Below are 22,575 nucleotides of genomic sequence, written 5' to 3'. Positions count from 1 at the left end.
AACAGGGGCAAACTTCTCACATATCAATGAGTGCAGTCCGATTCAAGTTTAAGCTCAATGAAAAGGGGCCTCCCTTTTATAGCCGAGTCCGAACGGCGTGCCGCAATGTGCGACACCTCTTTGGAGAGAAGTTTTTCATGGCATAGTACCTCACAAATGTTGCCAGCATTAGGAGGGGAAAACCACCACTGAAATTTTTTTCTGATGGTCTCGCCAGGATTCGAACCCAGGTGTTCAGCGTCATAGGCGGACATGCTAACCTCTGCCCTACGGTGGCTTCTGGAAGGGCATTATTAAGGATCTGAAATCGAATCTGTTTTCTACAGACCTTTGGCAATAATTGAGCGGTTCAAGTGTGTCTCCAAACTCTGGACTCTGACGTCCTAACTCAGTCTTCACTGCATTTATCCTTAAGCAGTATCACAAAAGGACCTTGATCCCAGGGCGGGGTCCAGAACTTCAAAGAGAGTATAACTCAGTTTAGGGTACAAAACTAAACAGATTGTCAACAAGATATAAGAGTCAACGTTCAAGCTGCTGACTAGACTAAAGAAAACAAGCAAAAGCGTGCTAAGTTCGGCCGGGCCGAATCTTATATACCCTCCACCATGGATCGCATTTGTCGAGTTCTTTTCCCGGCATCTCTTCTTAGGCAAAACAGGATATAAGAAAAGATTTGCTCTGCTATTAGAGCGATACCAAGATATGGTCCGATTTGGACCACAGTTAAATTATATGTTGGAGACCTGTGTAAAATGTCAGCCAATTTGAATAAGAATTGCGCCCTTTGGGGGCTCAAGAAGTAAAATAGAGAGATCGATTTACATGGGAGCTGTATCGGGATATAGACCGATTCAGACCATAATAAACACATATGTAGATGGTCATGAGAGAATCCGTTGTACAAAATTTCAGGCAAATCGGATAATAATTGCGACCTCTAGAGGCTCAAGAAGTCAAGATCCCAGATCGGTTTATATGACAGCTACATCAGGTTATGAACCGATTTGAACATTATTTGACACAGTAGTTGAAAGTAAGAATAAAATACGTCTTGCAAAATTTCAGCAAAATCGGATAGGAATAGCGCCCTCTAGAAGCTCAAGAAGTCAAGTCCCCATATCTGTTTATATGACAGCTATATCAGGTTATGAACCGATTTAAACCATACTTGGCACAGTTGTGGGATGTCATAACAAAACACGTCGTGCCAAAATTCATTCAAATCGGATAAGAATTGCGCACTCTAGAGGCTCAAGAAGTCAAGACCCAAGATCGGTTTATATGACAGCTATATCAGGTTATGGACCGATTTGATACATAGTTAGCACAGTTGTTGCATATCATAACAAAATACTTCTTGCCAAAATTCATTCAAATCGGATAAGAATAGCGCCCTCTAGAATCTCAAGAAGTCAAAACCCAACATCGGTTTATATGACAGCTATATCAGGGTATGGACCGATTTGAACCATACTTGGCACGGTTGTTGCATGTCATAACAAAACACGTCGTGCCAAAATTCATTCAAATCGGATAAGAATTGCGCACTCTAGAGGCTCAAGAATTCAAGACCCAAGATCGGTTTATATGACAGCTATATCAGGTTATGGACCGATTTGACCCATACTTGGTTCAATTGTTGGATATAATAGCAAAACATGTCGTGCAAAATTTCATTCCAATCGGATAAGAATTGCGCATTCTAGAGGGTCAAGAAGTCAAGACCCAAGATCGGTTTATATGGCAGCTATATCAAAACATGGACCGATATGGCCCATTTACAATACCAACCGACCGACACTAATAAGCGGCTAACTTTACTCCTTCGGAAGTTAGCGTGCTTTCGACAGACAGACGGACGGACATGGCTAGATCGACATAAAATATCATGACGATCAAGAATATATATGTATACTTTATGGGGTATCAGATGAATATTTCGAGTAGTTACAAACAGAATGACGAAATTAGTATACCCCCATCCTATGGTGGAGGGTATAAAAATACGTGACTAAGGAATTTTTGAATATTTATAACTGAAACTTACAAACAGTCAAAGTAATTCACCTGGGCATCCACCAAATGGATACCCTGTAATAAAACCCACCCATTATCAGTGCTGCTGCGCTGAGTTTGGGGCAGTAGTTGTTACCAAAGTTAAGACCATACGGCGTAAAATGTCAAACTGCGGCTAAAACACTGCATGGGAAAAAACGAACAAACCAGAAAAAATCTAAGTTGCGAAGGGTTAGCTTGCTCACATGACAACATGAGCTTTTGTCTGATGCGGTTTTCTGTATGTTTATCTTGGCAGTTTTTATACATTGGGAATTTCTAAATGAAATGCCTGGTCTTGCAATAAAACAAGTCAGATAGGGTCTGACGCAAAAAAAAAAAACAAAAACCAAAAATTAATAAAAGTAGGATTTCATTGTAGCAATAACTTTTTTAGTTTAAATTTGGAAGATTAGGTTTTTTTAAACAAAACCAATAAAATTTTTAAGGAGTTTTTCAGAGTCTTATAGAAAAATAATGCAGACTTCCTTCTCTATAAACCGTAAATATATTTAGATTTTATTTAGTTGTTGTCTCTCATAGTCTGAGCAACATCAAGCATCAATATTTAAAGCAGACGATTACAAAATTAACCTAACAGTAACAGTTTATAGCAGCCTCAATGGCAATTTGTGCCAACACAAAAATGCCTTTTAAATTTTTAATCACTTTTTAATTAAAATCATATTTTTCCACAGACAGTAGCAGCGGCAAGGGCAGCAGCAACGTCAGTTACCAACAACACAACCTCAAATCTTATTTCACTTTCGCAATGAATATTTTCAAATAAAATTTAAGTGAGAGTCGTTGGCCACAGTTGAAGCTGCCCCACCCCATATCACCACTTAGGCTGCGAAACAGGCCTGCTTTCAAAATAAACATGTTGTTATCTGCCATTAACCCCTTTTTTGGGGAGAACTTGGTGCACGGCATTTGAGCTGGGCAAAAGCGTGGAGAGTAAGTGTCTTCTTTTTCACCCGCCTACAGTGAAGGAATTGCTGAGGAGTTTTTTGGGGAGGCCTTATTAGGCTAAAGAGAAGACAATAGTGATATCTCCTTACTGATCTATTTCCAAAGTTCCTGTCGGGAAAGAAAGATTAGCTTGGAAGAGGATGAAACCAGACATGATATGCCTAGACTTGTCTAGTCTATGCCAAGAGTTGTGCAGTCTATGCCTAGACTTGTCTAGTCTATGCCTAGACTTGTCTAGTCTATGCCTAGACTTGTCTGGTCTATGCCTAGACTTGTCTGGTCTATGTCTAGACTTGTCTAGTCTATGTCTAGACTTGTCTAGTCTATGTCTAGACTTGTCTAGTCTATGCCTAGACTTGTCTAGTCTATGCCTAGACTTGTCTACTCTAAGCCTAGACTTGTCTAGTCTATGCCTAGACTTGTCTAGTCTATGCCTAGACTTGTCTAGTCTATGCCTAGACTTGTCTAGTCTATGCCTAGACTTGTCTAGTCTATGCCTAGACTTGTCTAGTCTATGCCTAGACTTGTCTAGTCTATGCCTAGACTGGTCTAATCTATGCCTAGACTTGTCTAGTCTATGCCTAGACTTGTCTAGTCTATGCCTAGACTTGTCTAGTCTATGCCTAGGCTTGTCTAGTCTATGCCTAGACTTGTCAAGTCTATGCCTAGACTTGTCTAGTTTATGCCTACAATGTCTTGTCTAGTCTATGCATAGACTTGTCTAGTCTATTCCTGGACTTGTCTAGTCTATGCCTGGACTTGTCTAGTCTATGCCTAGACTTGTCTAGTCTATGCCTAGACTTGATAAGTCTATGCCTAGACTTGTCTAGTCTATGCCTAGACTTGTCTAGTGAATGCCTAGACTTGTCTAGTCTATGCCTAGACTTGTCTAGTCAATGCCTAGACTTGTCTGGTCTATGCCTAGACTTGTCTAGTCTATGCGTAGACTAGACTTGTCTAGTCTATGCCTAGAATTGTCTAGTCTATGCCTAGACATGTATAGTCTATGCCTAGACTTGTCTAGTCTATGTCTAGACTTGTCTAGTCTATGGCTAGACTTGTCTAGTCTATGCCTAGACGTGTCTAGTCTATGCCTAGACTTGTCTAGTCTATGCCTAGGCTTTTCTAGTCTATGCCTAGACTTGTCTAGTCTATGCCTAGACTAGTCTAGTCTATGCCTAGACTTGTCTAGTCTATGCCTAGACTTGTCTGGTCTACGCCTAGACTTGTCTAGTCTATGTCTAGACTTGTCTAGACTTGTCTAGTCTATGTCTAGACTTGTCTAGACTTGTCTAGTCTATGTCTAGACTTGTCTAGTCTATGTCTAGACTTGTCTAGTCTATGCCTAGGCTTGTCTAGTCTATGCCCAGACTTGTCTAGTCTATGCCTAGGCTTTTCTAGTCTATGCCCAGACTTGTCTAGTTTATGCCTAGACTTGTCTAGTCTATGCCTAGACTTGTCTAGTCTATGCCTAGACTTGTCTAGTCTATGCCTAGACTTGTCTAGTCTATGCCTAGACTTGTCTAGTCTATGCCTAGACTTGTCTAGTCTATGCCTAGACTTGTCTAGTCTAGGCATAGACTAGAAACGCACTTTATCGCATTTCTCAAAGTTGTGTCCTCATCAAACTTTTTCTATCTTCAAGGCCCTTAATGCCATTATTTCCGCCCCTGCGCTGTAAGGCAAGAACATACCCACTCCCAAAGCCAATGCTATATGTGTTTGTGTGTGTCTGCCCGAGTTTGCATCATGGTTGTTGTACATTCATAATTTACTTTGCCTAAATTATGACCATTAAAAAAATTAATTTTCACTTAAAACTTCCTTTCGCCTAAGTGAGTGCTTGTTCGGCTGTGTGTTGGTGTATGTGTTTTAAGGCATATTTATATAAAGGCGCGTGTGTTTATATTGCCTCACTTGGTGTATGAGTGTTTGCGTTTTGTTGGGTGTCTACTTTCGTTTCAGCTGTTTAAGTATCATTTGTGCGATTGAGAGAGCATTCAAACGTCTGAGTTTGTGTATGTACTGCCAACATCCCTTAAGTAAAATACTTTGCTTAATTGATTATCGCAATAAGCCTTTTTGTTTACACCATGTTCTACTTGAGTGTTGCAAGGCGCCAAGGGGTAAGGACTTTACCCACTCAAAGAAGAAAAAAAACAAAAACACATATTAAGGAGTTTTTTTTTTCAGCTTTCCAGGCGATATTAAATTGACATTTTATTGCTAGAATGGGAATTGAGAAAGTGTTCTTAGCCACTAGAGAAATAAAAAAGGAAATTGTTAAAGACTTGGAGGCTAAAGGACTTCTTTTGGTGAACTTAAGTGAGATGGTCCATTTAGAGAATAAACAACTTTTTCATTAAATCCCCAACAAAAGTTGTAGCAAGGTTTTGCGTTTGTTGAGATTTACAAATATGGTCACTGTAAAGTTTGGTATGTTGCAAAGGTTTGCGTTGGATAAGATTTACAGATAAGGTCACTCTAACATCTTCTGTGTTTCGCATAGGTTAACCCAATTTGAGCCTTAGAAAGAAGTATATAGGGGCGGACCCTCCCCCCTATCCTCATTTTCAAAAACAGCAATTCTCGATGGGTGCACCGATGTAAGGGAAATTTTGCATGCCACCTTATTTTGGATACCATAGGAAAAAACGGAATTAGTTTAAATTGTTTAGGTCAAATAACCTGGGGGGACGCCCCTTCCTAAAACCTAGCCGAACGGACATGTTTACCGATTGGGACAATATGGGTATCAAATGAAAGGTATTTAAGAGTAAGTACGAACTTGGCATAAAAATGGCACACTAAGTGTCAGGGGGGTCCCCCACCCCCAAAAACACCACCCAACAGGCCACTGTCACCGCTTTGGGCAATATGGGTATCAAATGAAAGGTGTTTAAAAGAAGAATACAAATTTGACATAAAAAATTTATATTTTGGTGTCTAAGGGCCCTCCCCACCCCCAGCAGGACATATTTAACGATTGTGACAATATGGATATCAAATAAAAGGTATTTAAAAGTAGAATACAAATCTGACATAAAAATTTATTGGGTTGCCCAAAGAGTAATTGAGGATTTTTTAAAAGAAAGTAAATGCTCATCCCACACCACCCCCCAAAAACCCCTCAATGGGACATATTTACCAGTTGGGACAGTATGGCCAACAAATGAAAGGTGTTTGGAAGTTGAGTACACATCTGTTATAAAAAGTAGGTACAAGGTGTCTAGGGGGCCTCCCCAACCCCAAAAACGGGCATGAACGGGTCCCACGTCACAAAATGGGTATCGAATGAAAGGTTTTTGTGAGTTGACTATACATCTGGTAAAGACATTTGGGACAGAGTGTGGTACCGGCCCACCCACTAAATTCCTTTCAATAGGATACACGTCCGATCGGGATATAAGAACTTGGTGTCTAGGGGGCCTCCCCAACCCCAAAAACGGGCATGAACGGGTCCCACGTCACAAAATGGGTATCGAATGAAAGGTTTTTGGGAGTTGACTATACATCTGGTAAAGACATTTGGGACAGGGTGTGGTACCGGCCCACCCACTAAATACCTTTCAATAGGATACACGTCCGATCGGGATATAAGAACTTGGTGTCTAGGGGGCCTCCCCAACCCCAAAAACGGGCATGAACAGGTCCCACGTCACAAAATGGGTATCGAATGAAAGGTTTTTTGGGAGCCGACTACACATCTGGTAAAGACATTTGGGACAGAGTGTGGTACCGGCACACCCACTAAATACCTTTCAATAGGATACACGTCCGATCGGGATATAAGAACTTGGTACAAGGTGTCTAGGGGGCCTCCCCAACCCCAAAAACGGGCATGAACGGGTCTCACGTCACAAAATGGGTATCGAATGAAAGGTTTTTGGGAGTTGACTACACATCTGGTAAAGACATTTGGGACAGAGTGTGGTACCGGCCCACCCACTAAATACGTTTCATTAGGATACACGTCCGATCGGGATAATATGTCAATTAAAAAACTGTTTTATGACGGCAGAGTTTGATTTTAATGTTGATATAAGGAATCAAGTATCTGGGTAACGTCCTACCGTTCGGCAGGACATGTAGATCGGGATAATAAAGGACTCAAATAAATTGTCTTTGGGTCTTAGCGTCGGGGGGCCGACCCTCTCCTCCCCATAAAAACAACGACAAACTTTCATGTAGGATCACCGAGTATATATTGTACTCAAATAAAAGGACGTGTTAGAGGGGAATCCCCCTCCCAGTCCTACCCAAAAAAAAACCGAAATTCAAAAAAAAAAAAACCGAACTTCAAAAAAGGCCGATCAGTATAGAATAGGACAGCAATAAAAGATTTTTGGTGGTAGAGTACACTTTTTACCTTAAATTGGGATAGACAGGAGGACCTGTGGATCATTAAAAATGTGGTATCGCAAGTGGTAGCTTTGAAATATGATTTTAAAATTAGATAACCAAAATTATTAGTGTCTGAATCTGAACGAGACCCATAGCCCTGAATGTCTTGATCACCAGCTTAAAAATGTTTGACATTATGGGGCTCCAACAAAATCTTGCTCTAGAATGATGCTGATATTATTATCAGGATCCTCCCGCTAAACTTCTCCTTTCAGGCTGGCCATGTTAGCCTACATGGAAATACATAAAAGTTATTTGGCAGTGTTTGGGGGTTTCTCACCTCTTAAACTCCCCCCAAAGCAATGACAATTGGGAATTAAATAAAAGAAATTTGAGAGTAGAGCACGATGATGGCATTTTTGAAGGGTTAAGTGCGTGGGTCAATCTGGATATATTTGTGGATTATGGCAAAAAGGGGCTCAAATCTGATATCTGTTTTATGGCCAAGTGTTTCAGGGACGTCTTACCTTATAAACTTCCCCTAATCCGCACATATATACCGACTATAGCTATATGTAGCTCAACTGTGGTTGTGTGGGAGTAGAGTATGAAACTGATATCCACTTTCGGGGCATAGGGTTTGGCTACTCCAATCCACCACCAAAGCCTAGAGAATGAAGTAGATCTAACATCCAAACTTTAATGGGCGGACCCTCCCCTCACTCTTTTTCAAAAACGCCAGATCTCGGACATATGTGGGGCGATTTAAGCGAAATTTAGTTTGATTTTAATAACTCAAAAAAAAAAAAAGAAATTTGGTATCCCTATTTAAGGTAGGATAACTGGGGGGAGGGTCCGCCCCCCCTTCCTTCAAAGTCCGCCAAATAGGAATATAAACCAATAATGACTATATGGGGCTAAAATGAAAAATATTTCAGACTACCACGAATCTGATATATGGGGATGTACCTTATCTTCACAAATAACCCCATACAGGACATGTTAACCGACCGTAGCAATATAAGGCTCAAATGAAAGGTATTTGGGAGTAGCACCAATATGGTATCCACAATGGGGCGAAATATCTGAGAGGCTGTACCAGCACCCCCAAACAGAATTTTTTCCTGATCGTGCCAGTGCAAGGCTCAGCTAAAATAAGAGAGTAAAAGAAGAAACAGCGGAGCGGGCCCTATACAGCTAGTGTCAAATAAAACCCACACATACTCAATACTCAATGTTTAATAAGTCTTTACCATTCACTTAATCGCATGTTTTACTTATTTGACTGATCAAGATTTGACTTTTTATCGACATCAATCACTGACACATATTCGTCTGCAGTTTATTTACGCAACTCTTTGTTGTAGCATTTGAATCGCTTTTCCACTATCCAAAAATCGCGCTGCGATGTGTTTACTTAAGAGGACTTAATAAACAAATTCCTCAAAATTAAAATGTGTCAATACAGAGCTTAAATTGACAACATTTTTTCACAGACTACCAAATATATGTTCATATACTGGTACACATGTACGGATGTAACAAAAATCGCAAAATTTTAACCCACTTGAATTGTTCGACAGATAATAAAATATACATATAAATGTTTCATTCCTAGTGTCCATATCCATGGTGGGAGTTCAGACAGACAGTCAGTATGATGCAGTATTTGCTTCAACAGTGGCAATCAATGACAAACAAACTAAAAAAAAAATCCTGAAAAGGCATTAAAATAATTCAACTTCATTTGTTGTTTGTTGACACATTCCAATGCAGCAACATCACAATACTTGCAGTCTAACACCCGCGATATATTCGCCTTACAAAATATGGAGGCAACAAAGTTCGACAGGTCATTAGTCTCACTGTGAAGAGATCAATATGCCCAAAACCCAAATGGAAACATGTGGGAATCATTTTGATGCCTTGAGGCGATTTAAAGATGGATTTCATAAAGATCCTAAGTTGATTTTTCTTTGAGCTGTTGAGTGGAGCGGACTTCAAACCAAAAGCGCCCATAAAGATTGATGAAAATTGGCCAGGAGTAACATTCAAAATACAGGATTAACAGCCATGGGTTACAAAAAGTGATCCATGATCAGCTCGACACTCAATTACTATGAGCACCACAAGGTTTGGAAATCTCAGTTCCGATTTGTGTGGTGTTCAACGTCATTACGAGAAGCACAGCTGAGAGCTACCGTTCACAGGTTGCGGGTAGTAGGATGCTTCATATACTGAGTAGCTGCAACTGTAGTCGGCGATATCAGTGGTATCGAGTAAAGAGTCTCAGTGAGAGGTTGGCCGGCATTAGCTCTTGATTACTTAATACTGAGTGCCTATAATACTCGATATGACAAAGCGAATTCTTGGCGCCTTCAAATAACCAATGGCCATGACATTCCCTCGGCGATCGGTTTGATGGGCCGGAACGATCTTGCTCACATGTGGAGCTTGACAAGGATCACAACTTCCACGTATAAATGCTAATACAACAACAAAGAGTACTTCAGATTCCGACTCCATACTTGGGAGAATAATGGACTGCAATCTCAACCACTGACAGGGTAGTTTGGATGAGGCTGAGGGGAAATGGAGACACGCTGATCTCCGCTGTAAACTCCGACCTCAACTAGTTCGAGATTGAGTTGCGTTAAACGGATCATCAAGGTTTTACTAAGGGTATATAGAAGCGGCGCGGTTGGGGACTCCGGATACGATTCAGTAAATATTGACAAAGACTTGTATGAGCAGCTATCATACACATTACTAAAATCTGTTGTATTAGTGGAAACCAGTAATCACCCATTCACGATCAAAAGCAGAAGGGAAGTCTCCGGGGCCAGACCCGACAAGCCCTGTGTAAAAGGGTCATTCAGTTGGAATAGGCTCAACTCTAGGTTTAAGATAAATTCAGCAGTTATTACTGAAGACTCGGTTGAGAGACTACTATCCCAATCTCTGAAGCCTGGCGGATTGATGGAAACGGGAATTTCCCCTACTTTGATGTACAAAAAAGGGGTCCCGGAAAGCCCGTCATTCGGATGGTTTAGGCTCAAAATGTGCTATAGAGAGAAATGACAAAAAACCCGAAGATACTTCGATAGCTGCATCTGGGAAAGCATGTGGAGAAATACTTAAAACCTCAAGTGTCCATTGTCCTGAGGAAGACTGATGCTGATGACTGATAAAACCTCAAGTGTCCATTGTCCTGAGGAAGACTGATGCTACTGTTTTCTCAATAGCGACTGGAAAAATAACTCATCATGACAAGATCAAAGATGTCTTGTGAGCATAAATTCCTGTCGGACACAGACGATAAGGACACTAAAACCGGAGAATTTGAACCCTGACCATTTTCAGGTTCCTGCAGATCAATCTGCGCTATTGCAAAGCCATTTTGGGGGTTTGCAAATTGCAAATTTTGCCCATGAACATTCCACTAAGGAACAGGGGCAAACTTCTCACATATCAATGAGTTTAAGCTCAATGATTTAAATTTAAGCTCAATGATGAGGGTCCTCCTTTTTATAGCCGAGTCCGAACGGCGTGCCGCAGTGCGACACCTCTTTGGAGAGAAGTTTTACATGGCATAGTACCTCACAAATGTTGCCAGCATTAGGAGGGGAAAACCACCGCTGAACATTTTTGTTGATAGTCTCGCCAGGATTCGAACCCAGGTGTTCAGCGTCATAGGCGGACATGCTAACCTCTGCGCTACGGTGGCTGTAGAATATCCTTTTAAAGGCAAGAGGATTTAAAGTTTTTTTTTTTTTTATAAATCGAGGATCAAAAATTTCTGGATGTTAACAATTTAAGTGTGAGGGGAACGGGAGACATGGCGCCTGCATTCTTCCAAAGAGTTTTAACTACTAACTAAATTTCCCTTTAAAATTCCATTAAGGAACAGGGGATACCTCTCTCATATCAATGATCCTATCAACAAAGGGGGTGCTCCTTTTTCATGCCGAGTGCGAACGTCGTGCCGCACAGCGACACCACTTGGTAGAGTAGTTTTAACATGGCAACATACCTCACAAATTCAGCTTTAGTAAGGGGATAACCACTTTCGAAAATTCTTCTAATGTTCAGGATGGGATTTGAACAGAGGATACCCCTCTCATATCAATGATCCTATCAACAAAAGGTGCGCTCCTTTTTCATGCCGAGTGCGAATGGCGTGCCGCACAGCGACACCACTTGCTAGAGTAGTTTTAACATGGCAACATACCTCACAAATTAAGCTTTAGTAAGGGGATAACAACTTTCGAAAATTCTTCTGATGTTCAGGCTGGGATTTGAACCTAGGCGTTCGTCGAAATAGGCGGATATGCTAACCTCTGCGTTTAGATTAAGAGATGCAGACTTTAAACCTTAAGTTGCAGGTGAGAAAATCATCTGCAGGAAAAACGAATCACGTTGTGGGTAGTGATGCTAAAGCACATCACCAGATATGATGAAGTAGGGATGATATGAGGAAGTAGGTATGATATGAGGAAGTAGGGATGTTGAAGTTAAGATTAAGCTACTTATCGAATACATTGAGCTGTATGCTGCAGTTTAATTTGTAATTTGTAATTTATTTATTTATTTATTTATTTAATTTGTAATTTATTTATTCACACCCGCACAACAAGAATATAAAATTCTTATAATTAAAGTGCGGGTAATATCTCCAACAATTGTACATAGTAAACACTTAAAACTAAGAATCTATAGCTATACAATACATCACAGATTTTGAATGAATAACTTACTAACGGAAAAAACTAACAATTGTGGCTTTGTAGATTGAATTTAAAAGAAAAAAAACAGAAGTGAATTTATCAATTAAAGAGGAATTAATAGACTTAGTTGATCCGAAAAAAAAGAAATTAAGGTTAGTATAAAAGAATAAAAATAAATATATAAAGGAGTCTTAACATTCATCAACTTAATGCAGTAAAATGTTTCCAAAGTCTGGTTTTAAATGTTGCCGAGTTACTGAGTAATTGCAGATCGTTAGGAAGAGAATTCCAGAGACGTACAGCGAATATGAACATATGCCATTTAGAAACAAGCCTCCGATACATTTTGGGAATGATTTTTTTTCCTCTAGTAGATCTGGCGAAATCAATAAATCCATACAGATATTGTGGTGCCTGCGTGTAGATCAGTTTATGCAGGAAAGTAAGCCATCTTAGGAACAACAAGTGCTGTAAGGAGACGCCATACAGAGATAAAGAGTATTCAGAGATGAAATCGCGCCGTCTCCAGCCAAATACATAACGAGTAACGCTATTAAAAAAGGTGTTTAGCTTACGTCTACTTACCGAGTCGCAATTAGCAAACAACTCACAGCCGTAGAGAATGCCAGGAACAAGATAAGTCTTTGCCAAGAGAGACCTAACCCGCAGCGGAGTAACCGACTGAGTGGCCCAGAGAGCACGCAATTTTGAATATCCCTGACCAACGACAGAGTCGATATGATTACTCCAAGTCAGAGTGATGTTAATAACAACACCCAAGTTCTTTGCATGAGCAACGATTTCCAATCTAGAGTCGTTAATGAATATACCAACATCACATGAAAAACGAGCCAGCCTGTTTCTGATAACCACATACTTGGACTTTACAGGGTTGAGACACAGGCCATTGGCTTTCGCCCACGTGCTGACTCTTGACAGATCATGATTAAGCAGATGTATGTTTTCAGCAATCTCATCATCGTCAGCGTACATATGTACCTCACAATAAGACAATTGACCCGCCAAGTCGTTACTGTACAATGAAAAGAGAAGAGGACCCAGAATTAATCCCTGAGGAACACCTTTTAAAACAAGCAGAGGTGCCGATAGAGAAGACTTATAACTGACGGACTGAGTGCGGTGTGACAGGTACGAGAAAATAAGACGAACGAACGTAGAAGAAAAATTGTAAAGATGTCTCATCTTATCACATAACAAGAAATGATCCACAGTGTCCAATGCCTTAGAATGGTCAAGAAGAACAAGGAAATTTATCTTGTCATTCTCCAAATTGACCCTGATCCTCTCAGTGACCTCTTTCAAGGCAGTTACGCAGTTGTGGTAAGGTCGAAATCCGGACTGTCTCACATATAACAAAGAGTTCTCGTTGACAAATGACTACATTTGCAAATTCAACAATTTCTCAAAGACCTTTGACAAGTAACAAAGAATCGCAATTGGTCTATATTCCTTGGAATTTTTAGGCAGTGGGATGACTTTGGCATGTTTCCACGCTAATGGAAAGTAACTCGTGGTCAAAATCCTATTGAAAACATATGTTACATGAGGAATAATAAGGGGGAGCAAGAGTCTTACAAATCTAGAATCAATGCCATAAGAACCGACAGCGTTAGACTTTGGGACCAATACAGCTGAAGCCAAAATCAGAGTTGTCATCGAGGGAGGGGGAGACATTGAAGCCATAGAAATTGGGATCAACTGGGATGTGTGGGACATTAACAAAAGCATCGTTAAGCCCATTGATGTCCAAGTTTGTTGAACATCTATTAGTATCTTTCCCAATTCCTATGTCTCGAATAACCTTCCACGTTGTCTTGGAGCCTATTGCAGAAGTAAAGCGCCTGTAATAGTAGTCTTTCTTGGCTATCTTAATCAACTTATTGACATGGTCTCTTGCTGAGCGAAAGGCATCATGTAACTCAGGCATCCTGAAACGTCTCCACCTGCGATGCGACATATTCCTCACGTGAATAGCCGAACGAATATCCCGGGAGAACCACGGTTTCGATCTGGAGGACACTTCTCTAGTCTTGAGTGGAACGGTAAGTTCCTGTAGGTTACGGATATTCCTCTGTAGAAAGTCAGTTTGTTCATCGATAGTTTCCATACGAAATATCAGATCCCAGTCGATGAGCACAGCACTCGAAAGCAACAAATCATGGTCGAGACGGGCAAAGTCTCTATATGAATAAGTTTCCCTAGTCCTGGTGAGCTCAAATTCATAACATAACAAGTAAAAGCGTGCTAAGTTCGGCCGGGCCGAATCTTATATACCCTCCACCATGGATCGCATTTGTCGAGTTCTTTTCCCGCCATCTCTACTTAGGCAAAACAGGATATAAGAAAAGATTTGCTCTGCTATTCGAGCGATATCAAGATATAGTCCGGTTTGGACCACAATTAAATTACATGTGGGAGACCTGTGTAAAATGTCAGCCAATTCGAATAAGAATTGCGCTCTTTGGGGGCTCAAAAAGTAAAACAGAGAGATCGATTTATATGGGAGCTGTATCGGGCTATAGACCGATTCAGACCAAAATAAACGCCTATGTTGATGGTCATGAGAGAATCCGTCGTACAAAATTTCAAGCAAATCGGATAATAACTGCGACCTCTAGAGGCTCAAGAAGTCAAGATCCCAGATCGGTTTATATGGCAGCTATATCAGGTTATGAACCGATTTGAACCATACTTGGCACAGTTGTTGGATATCATAACAAAACACGTCGTGCAAAATTTTATTTCAATCGGATAAGAATTGCGCACTCTAGAGGCTCAAGAAGTCAAGACCCCAGATCGGTTTATATGGCAGCTATATCAGGTTATGGACCGATTTGATCCATACTTGGTACAGTTGTTGGATATCATAACAAAACACGTCGTGCAAAATTTCATTCAAATCGGATAAGAATTGCGCACTCTAGAGGCGCAAGAAGTCAAGACCCAGGATCGGTTTATATGGCAGCTATATCAGGTTATGGACCGATTTGATCCATACTTGGTACAGTTGTTAGATATCATAACAAAACACGTCGTGCAAAATTTTATTTCAATCGGATAAGAATTGCGCACTCTAGAGGCTCAAGAAGTCAAGACCCAGGATCGGTTTATATGGCAGCTATATCAGGTTATGAACCGATTTGAACCATACTTGGCACGGTTGTTGGATATCATAACAAAACACGTCGTGCAAAATTTCATTCCAATCGGATAAGAATTGCGCACTCTAGAGGCTCAAGAAGTCAAGACCCAGGATCGGTTTATATGGCAGCTATATCAGGTTATGGACCGATTTGATCCATACTTGGTACAGTTGTTAGATATCATAACAAAACACGTCGTGCAAAATTTCATTCCAATCGGATAAGAATTACGCACTCTAGAGGCTCAAGAACTCAAGACCCAAGATCGGTTAATATGGCAGTTATATCAGGTTATAAACCGACTTGAACCATACTTGGCACAGTTGTTGGATATCATAAGAAAACACGTTGTGCAAAATTTTATTTCAATCGGATAAGAATTGCGCACTCTAGAGGCTCGGATAAGAATTGCGCACTCTAGAGGCTCAAGAAGTCAAGACCCAGGATCGGTTTATTTGGCAGCTATATCAGGTTATGGACCGATTTTATTCATACTTGGTACAGTTGTTGGATATCATAACAAAACACGTCGTGCAAAATTTCATTCCAATCGGATAAGAATTACGCACTCTAGAGGCTCAAGAACTCAAGATCCAAGATCGGTTTATATGGCAGCTATATCAGGTTATAAACCGATTTGAACCATACTTGGCACAGTTGTTGGAAAACACGTCGAGTAAAATTTTATTTCAATCGGATAAGAATTGCGCACTCTAGAGGCTCAAGAAGTTAAGACCCAAGATCGGTTTATATGGCAGCTATATCAAAGCATGGACCGATATGGCCCATTTACAATACCAACCGACCTACACTAATAATACCAACCGATCTACACTAAGCTTTACTCCTTCGGAAGTTAGCGTGCTTTCGGCAGACAGACGGACGGACGGACGGACAGACGGACGGACATGGCTAGATTGACATAAAATTTCACGACGATCAAGAATATATATACTTTATGGGGTCTCAGACGAATATTTCGAGTAGTTACAATCAGAATGACGAAATTAGTATACCCCCCATCTTATGGTGGAGGGTATAAAAAGATCAAGTCATGGTTCGAAAAACATGAGGCTGACAGTTGGTCGTATAGGAGGACTTTAGAAGTGTCACTAGCAAAAGTACAGATCGAGAAGCGTGCTGGAGGATGCGGAAAAAAGCGTGGGAATTGTTGAATTGACAGGCAAAAGCCCCAAGGAAGACATTTCAAACGTCAAGCCCGTTTCCTGTAAAACGTTAGAGTTGAAGTCCCCAGCAACCACAATGTCTGAGTAAGCAAGAGAGAGAGAGGTTCAGGGACAAAGAAAAAATCTCGCGTATCCGTACGGTTGTTCGGTCTATAAACGCACCCCACTAGCAGCTTAGTATCGGCAGCAGACACCTCAACAAAAACATACTCAATTGGGCCACCTGGATTAGATTTTGTACATAACTGAGTATTCAGGTAGTTTCTCACATACAGAGCGGTGCCGCCCCCACGACGTAATCTATCAGCTCTATGCACGCTATATCCTGAAAGATCAATAAACGCATTAGGTGTTGATTGATTCAGCCACGTCTCCGATACACACACTATATCAATATCAGAGTTCTCAAAAATCATCTTGAATTCGTCAAGCTTGTTATTCAGGCTTTGGGCATTAATATGACATATATTTAATCCCTTACGTTGCCTAGACAATATCCTGATCATATTCGGATATTGTCTAGGCAACATAAAGAAGTAAAACGATTTAATTAAATCCTCAGCAACTCGGAAGATGATAAATGTTATGGGTGAAGAAAAATTAATTTTGTTATGGGTGAAGATAAATTAATAATGCTGTATGGTATTGTGGTCTGGTGGAATATCCATCCAAAATCCACTTGCTACTTACTACTCAGCCGAGACCACATATGTCTCAACGAGATGGCTGAACAGGCTTAAAGGCAACGTAGGATGCAAATCTGCCCATGAACATTCCATTAAGGAACAGGGACAAAATTCTCACATTTCAATGAGTGTTGTCCGATTCATGTTTAAGCTCAATAAAAAGGGAAGTCGTTTTTATAGCCCAGTGCGTAAGGCGTGCAGCAGTGCGACAGCTTTTTGGGCAGAAGTTTTTACGGTTATAGAACCTTTCAAATGTCCGCGGCATTAAGAGATCACCGTTAGCAATTTTTTGTCATGTTTTCGCCAGGATTGGAACCCAGTCTTTTAGAGTCAAAGGAGGACATGCTAACCTGGGTGCTTTGAGGGCTCCAAGGTTATGTGGCCCAAACTAAACAAGAAGATAGCGTCCACCGCGTTGCTATCGTTGTCTACGATTTTTCCCTATAAAACCATTCAAACCCTTGAGAAGGTCATAACAGTTTCGACCATGCCTTTATTGAATCGCCGTCATTACTTTCTTCTCTTTTTTGAGCAATAGTTGTCTGAGTGACACCAAAGCCGACAACGTAAAAAAAAAAACTATTGACACAAGCATTGCTGCTGCATCAGTTGTATCCAAAATAAATTCTATAAAAATGCATCGGTGCATTTATGGCGAAGCCCATCATGCAGATGCAAGCGCAAACCTCAATGAGGAAAAATCGAAATGGAATCAAACTGAAAACGGCCAAAAAGTGTCAAGCAATGTTGATGACTTTTCGACTGGCAAACAATGCCTGAGAAGTAGGATGGAGGTGCTGATACTGAAGTTCACTCACATCATGCCCCCACATAACAGTCAACCCAGGATATTAGGGGAGACAACGCAACTACTGCCATCAACTTTATGGCTAGGGAAAAGTGCAGAGTGATGATGACTTTAAGCCTGATGAGGTTCGTCATCAGCTTCGTCATCGTCATTGCGATGACTCTCGATGTACAACTCTTCAAGCCACAACTGGAAAAAAGAGGAGATACAAAATCTCACATACACCAACGAACGAAAGCCAACGCAACGTATTCAGCTCATGGATGACATCCTTTTACTGGTGGCATTGTTGTTGCTGCCATAGCTTTAGCTCTTCCGAATGGTATGATGATTCTCGTATTTTGCACCAGAATGATGAGTGATGACTAAAGCCATTGTTTTGATGAATGTGTTTTCATTTAATTGACGAATGAGTTTTTAACTTAAATATAAATGTTGCCAAAAAAAAAACAACACAACACAACAAGGCAGGAAAAACGAAAAAAGTCCAAAACACTGAAAACCAGTGTTGCCAGTTGCAGGGAATTTTCCAAAAACTTTAAAAACTTTCTTCTCTTCTGCTCTTTCAAAGATGGTTGAAGCATAAACTGAGACAATGAGCCTAAGCAAAGTTAGATGAAGATAAATTCAGAATACAAGCCATGGGAAATGGGCCAAGTCGGTCAGCCCGAACGTTAGGAACGTTTCCATGTCATGCCACCTGGAAGACTGTTCACATGTTCAGATCGCGTATTCATCCGTCTTTTTTAGTTGGAGAATCTACGGCCAGTTTCTGGAAGATAGTCGATGTCTCCGGATGCCATGGGTTTCATCTGGGATGATGATTCGGGATCACACTGACAGCCAAATTGCTACGGTGCTCAGATTACCGGGATAGAGGGTTCGAATCCCACCAGAGCTCTGGTCTGGCGCTACTGTGGTATGACAATGGCCTAAGAAAATTAAGTGAGACTGCTTAGAAACATATTGGGTTGCCCAAAAAGTAATTGCGGATTTTTTAAAAGAAAGTAAATTCATTTTTAATAAAAATTAGAATGAACTTTAATCAAATATACTTTTTTTACACTTTTTTTCTAAAGCAAGCTAAAAATAACAGCTGATAACTGACATAAGAAAGAATGCGATTACAGAGTCACAAGCTGTGAAAAAATTTGTCAACGCCGACTATATGAAAAATCCGCAATTACTTTTTGGGCAACCCAATAGATTGCCAATCAAACTTTCTAAATGATTGATTAAATCTTCAAGTTTCCCAGATTGGTCTTACACCCTTAACGGTATGTTCGGGCTCCCCAGTTTCATTCTTTTTAGTCTCTGGAATACTGCCAGAATATACAAAACTCGAGTCTTTCCTTCTTAACTAAAAGTATTGATGACAAGTAAGCGTATTTCTAGACTTTAGAGGTTTGACGAGACTTCCACTAGAAGATCGAGACACCTCAATTTTCGACTCTGCAGCTCCTGGTGAATATAAGGCATATCTACCGTACCGTATTTCAAACCTTAGTAGATTAAAAACATTTCCTAAAACCTTGTTTTTCTAACTTTACAGTCTGACCATATCTTCAGCAGACGCAATTTTCTTTTACCTTGTTACATGATGAATGATGACATCTACAGATGAAGCAATCATTCTCTGACCTGGAGCATTGACATCTCAATACGCGAGGATTTAAATTTTTCTATCTCCTAAACTACGATTGCCGTAATCTCCACACGCTGCTATTTCCGCCCTTCTAGCTCGATTGACTGGATATGTCAAAACTCTAAGACGCCCCACTTTACATTCTACTAGCTCATGTAGCATTATTTTTCGTATATATGGATCCTAAACGGATTAAGGACAACTCTATGAACAGCGTCTTCACCTGGTGAGAAGTTTCAAGACGACGAAGTTTCCGAGCTTTCAATCTCTTGAAGTTATGTTGATGTACCTTTGGTTTCATATATTGAGTTGCCCAAAAAGTAATTGCGGATTTTTTAAAAGAAAGTAAATGCATTTTTAATAAAACTTAAAATGAACTTTAATCAAATATACTTTTTTTACACTTTTTTTCTAAAGCAAGCTAAAAGTAACAGCTGATAACTGACGGAAGAAAGAATGCAATTACAGAGTCACAAGCTGTGAAAAAATTTGTCAACGCCGACTATATGAAAAATCCGCAATTACTTTTTGGGCAACCCAATATATTAAATTCACGTCACGTACTCTATAGCTCAGGGATAGGACACCACATAGTTCAGGGAGCCATCAATGAATTTAGCGTCCTTAATACCCGATGCTGTTCTTCTACGGCCTACGCATGACAGGTACTATAATCAATCTAGATAATCACTATAGGACTCTACAAGATACGCCTTCAAGCTCCTCTATCCACATGGGAGCTATACCAGAACTTCTGAATTCAGAGGACAGCTAGGTCTTTCTCACAGAAAGTTATTACACTGGCATCGGACTAACGATCGCGCTAGGACGATCTGTGCAGGCAAGCAAGTCGATAAATCTAATTCAAAATTCAGACACCTCGATTTATCGTTCTAGCTCTTGGGGGCTTGAGCACTTCTTCAGTCATACAATCAGAAAAATTAGTCTGCTGATGTCAGCAAACACTGTCTGCTGATATCAGCAAACACTGTCTGCTGATGTCAGCAGACACTGTCTGCTGATATTAAATTATGTATTGTAAACTTTTGAAAAAATTTATTCCAAATATATTTTTTTTTGCTGGATAGTGCTCAAAAATTTCCGTTTGAGGTCTACAATATCTCCACTGGTTTCGGGGATTTTTTTTTTTGATTTTGCCTGACTATGGGACATTTTGAAGTGAATACGATATAAGGCCTGAATCGATTCTTGGGTATAGGATGAAATATGTTTAGGTATTACTTGGAGTGCATGCTAAGGCATATGTTCATGGTGGCATGGGGCGGGTATAAATCCGCATCCTCTTGCCTAGGTAACGTTTCCCAACAGAGCCATGATTTCTTAGAGTAGCTATCGCTTAGATTAATCCAGAGATAGTCAAGGGTCATTTTGTATGTTTTTTTATACCCACCACCGAAGACAGAGAAATTTGCCATTTTATTTGCAACAAATCCAAATAGATTTTCTGTTCGTTCGTCTGTCTGTTGTAATCACGCTACAGTCTTTAAAAAAGTACAGATATTGAGCTGAAACTTTGCGCAGATTCTCTTCCATAGGAAGCTATTGGGTTGCCCAAAAAGTAATTGCGGATTTTTCATATACTCAGCGTTGACAAATTTTTTCACAGCTTGTGACTCTTTAATTGCATTCTTTCTTCTGTCAGTTATCAGCTGTTACTTTTAGCTTGCTTTAGAAAAAAAAGTGTAAAAAAAGTATATTTGATTAAAGTTCATTCTAAGCTTTATTAAAAATGCATTTAGTTTCTTTTTAAAAATCCGCAATTACTTTTTGGGCAATAGGTGATGGGAAATGAACGATAGTATCGATACTGCAAATTGCAAATTTTGCTCATGAACATTCCACTAAGGAACAGGGGCAAACTTCTCACATATCAATGAGTGCAGTCCGATTCAAGTTTAAGCTCAATGATAAGGGGCCTCCTTTTTATAGCCGAGTCCGAATGGCGAGCCGCAGTGCGACACCTCTTTGGAGAGAAGTTTTACATGCCATTGTACCTCACAAATGTCGCCAGCATTAGGAGGGGAAAACCACCGCTGAAAATTTTTTCCGATAGTCTCGCCAGGATTCGAACCCAGGCGTTCATCGTCATACGGTGCCTTCGATAGTAACGATACTATTGATATTTATTGTTAGAAATATCGAAAATATCGAATTTTGCCATTATCGATAGTTTGCCAGCTTTACATTCATACCGAATATGGTCCAAACCGATCTCAAGGCCGATATGAAGTCTAAGCCAAAACAAAAGTCCATTGGTTGACCGATTTCGCTGACATTTCGATATTCGTATTCTACATAGCCCTGATTTTTCCATATTTGGTTATCAGGTTCTGAGCCCATAAAGGCGCATTTATTATCCAAATTTTTTTATATTTGGCGCTGAGGCCTACTTTAGGCTTTTCGACACCCTTGCCCTATATGGTTCAGATCGATCTATATATGAATATAGCCGCCATATTCACCGATGTCCCAATTTAAGGTTGTGAGCGATTTCACTCAAACTTGGCACAGTGACCTATATTAGACTTTTCGACATCCGTGCATGCCCTATATAGTTTAGACCGGACTGTATTTAGATATAGCTGCTATATATACCGATCTCCCGATTTAAAGCCTTGGGGTCCATAGAGGCACATTTATTACCCGATTACTCTTAAACTTTGCACAAAAAAACTGTGCTAGGCATTTCGATATCCGATTTCGATTTGGATATAGCTGCCATATACATCGATCTCCCGATCCAACTTTGCTGAAATTTTGCGCAGAGACCTATGTAAGGCTTTTCGACATCCTTGACCTAAATGGGTCAGATGGGTGTATATTTGAATATATTTAGCTGTCATATACACCGATCTCCCGATTGGGCCTGTAAAAGGCGCATTTATTATACGATTTCGTTCCCCGCCCTATATGGCTCCCATTGGCTTATATTTGGATATAACTGCCATGTATATCGATCTTCC

The sequence above is a fragment of the Stomoxys calcitrans genome, chromosome 5 (assembly GCF_963082655.1).
Source record: "Stomoxys calcitrans chromosome 5, idStoCalc2.1, whole genome shotgun sequence".
Classification (NCBI taxonomy): domain Eukaryota; kingdom Metazoa; phylum Arthropoda; class Insecta; order Diptera; family Muscidae; genus Stomoxys; species Stomoxys calcitrans.
Note: the sequence above shows the minus strand (reverse complement) of the source record.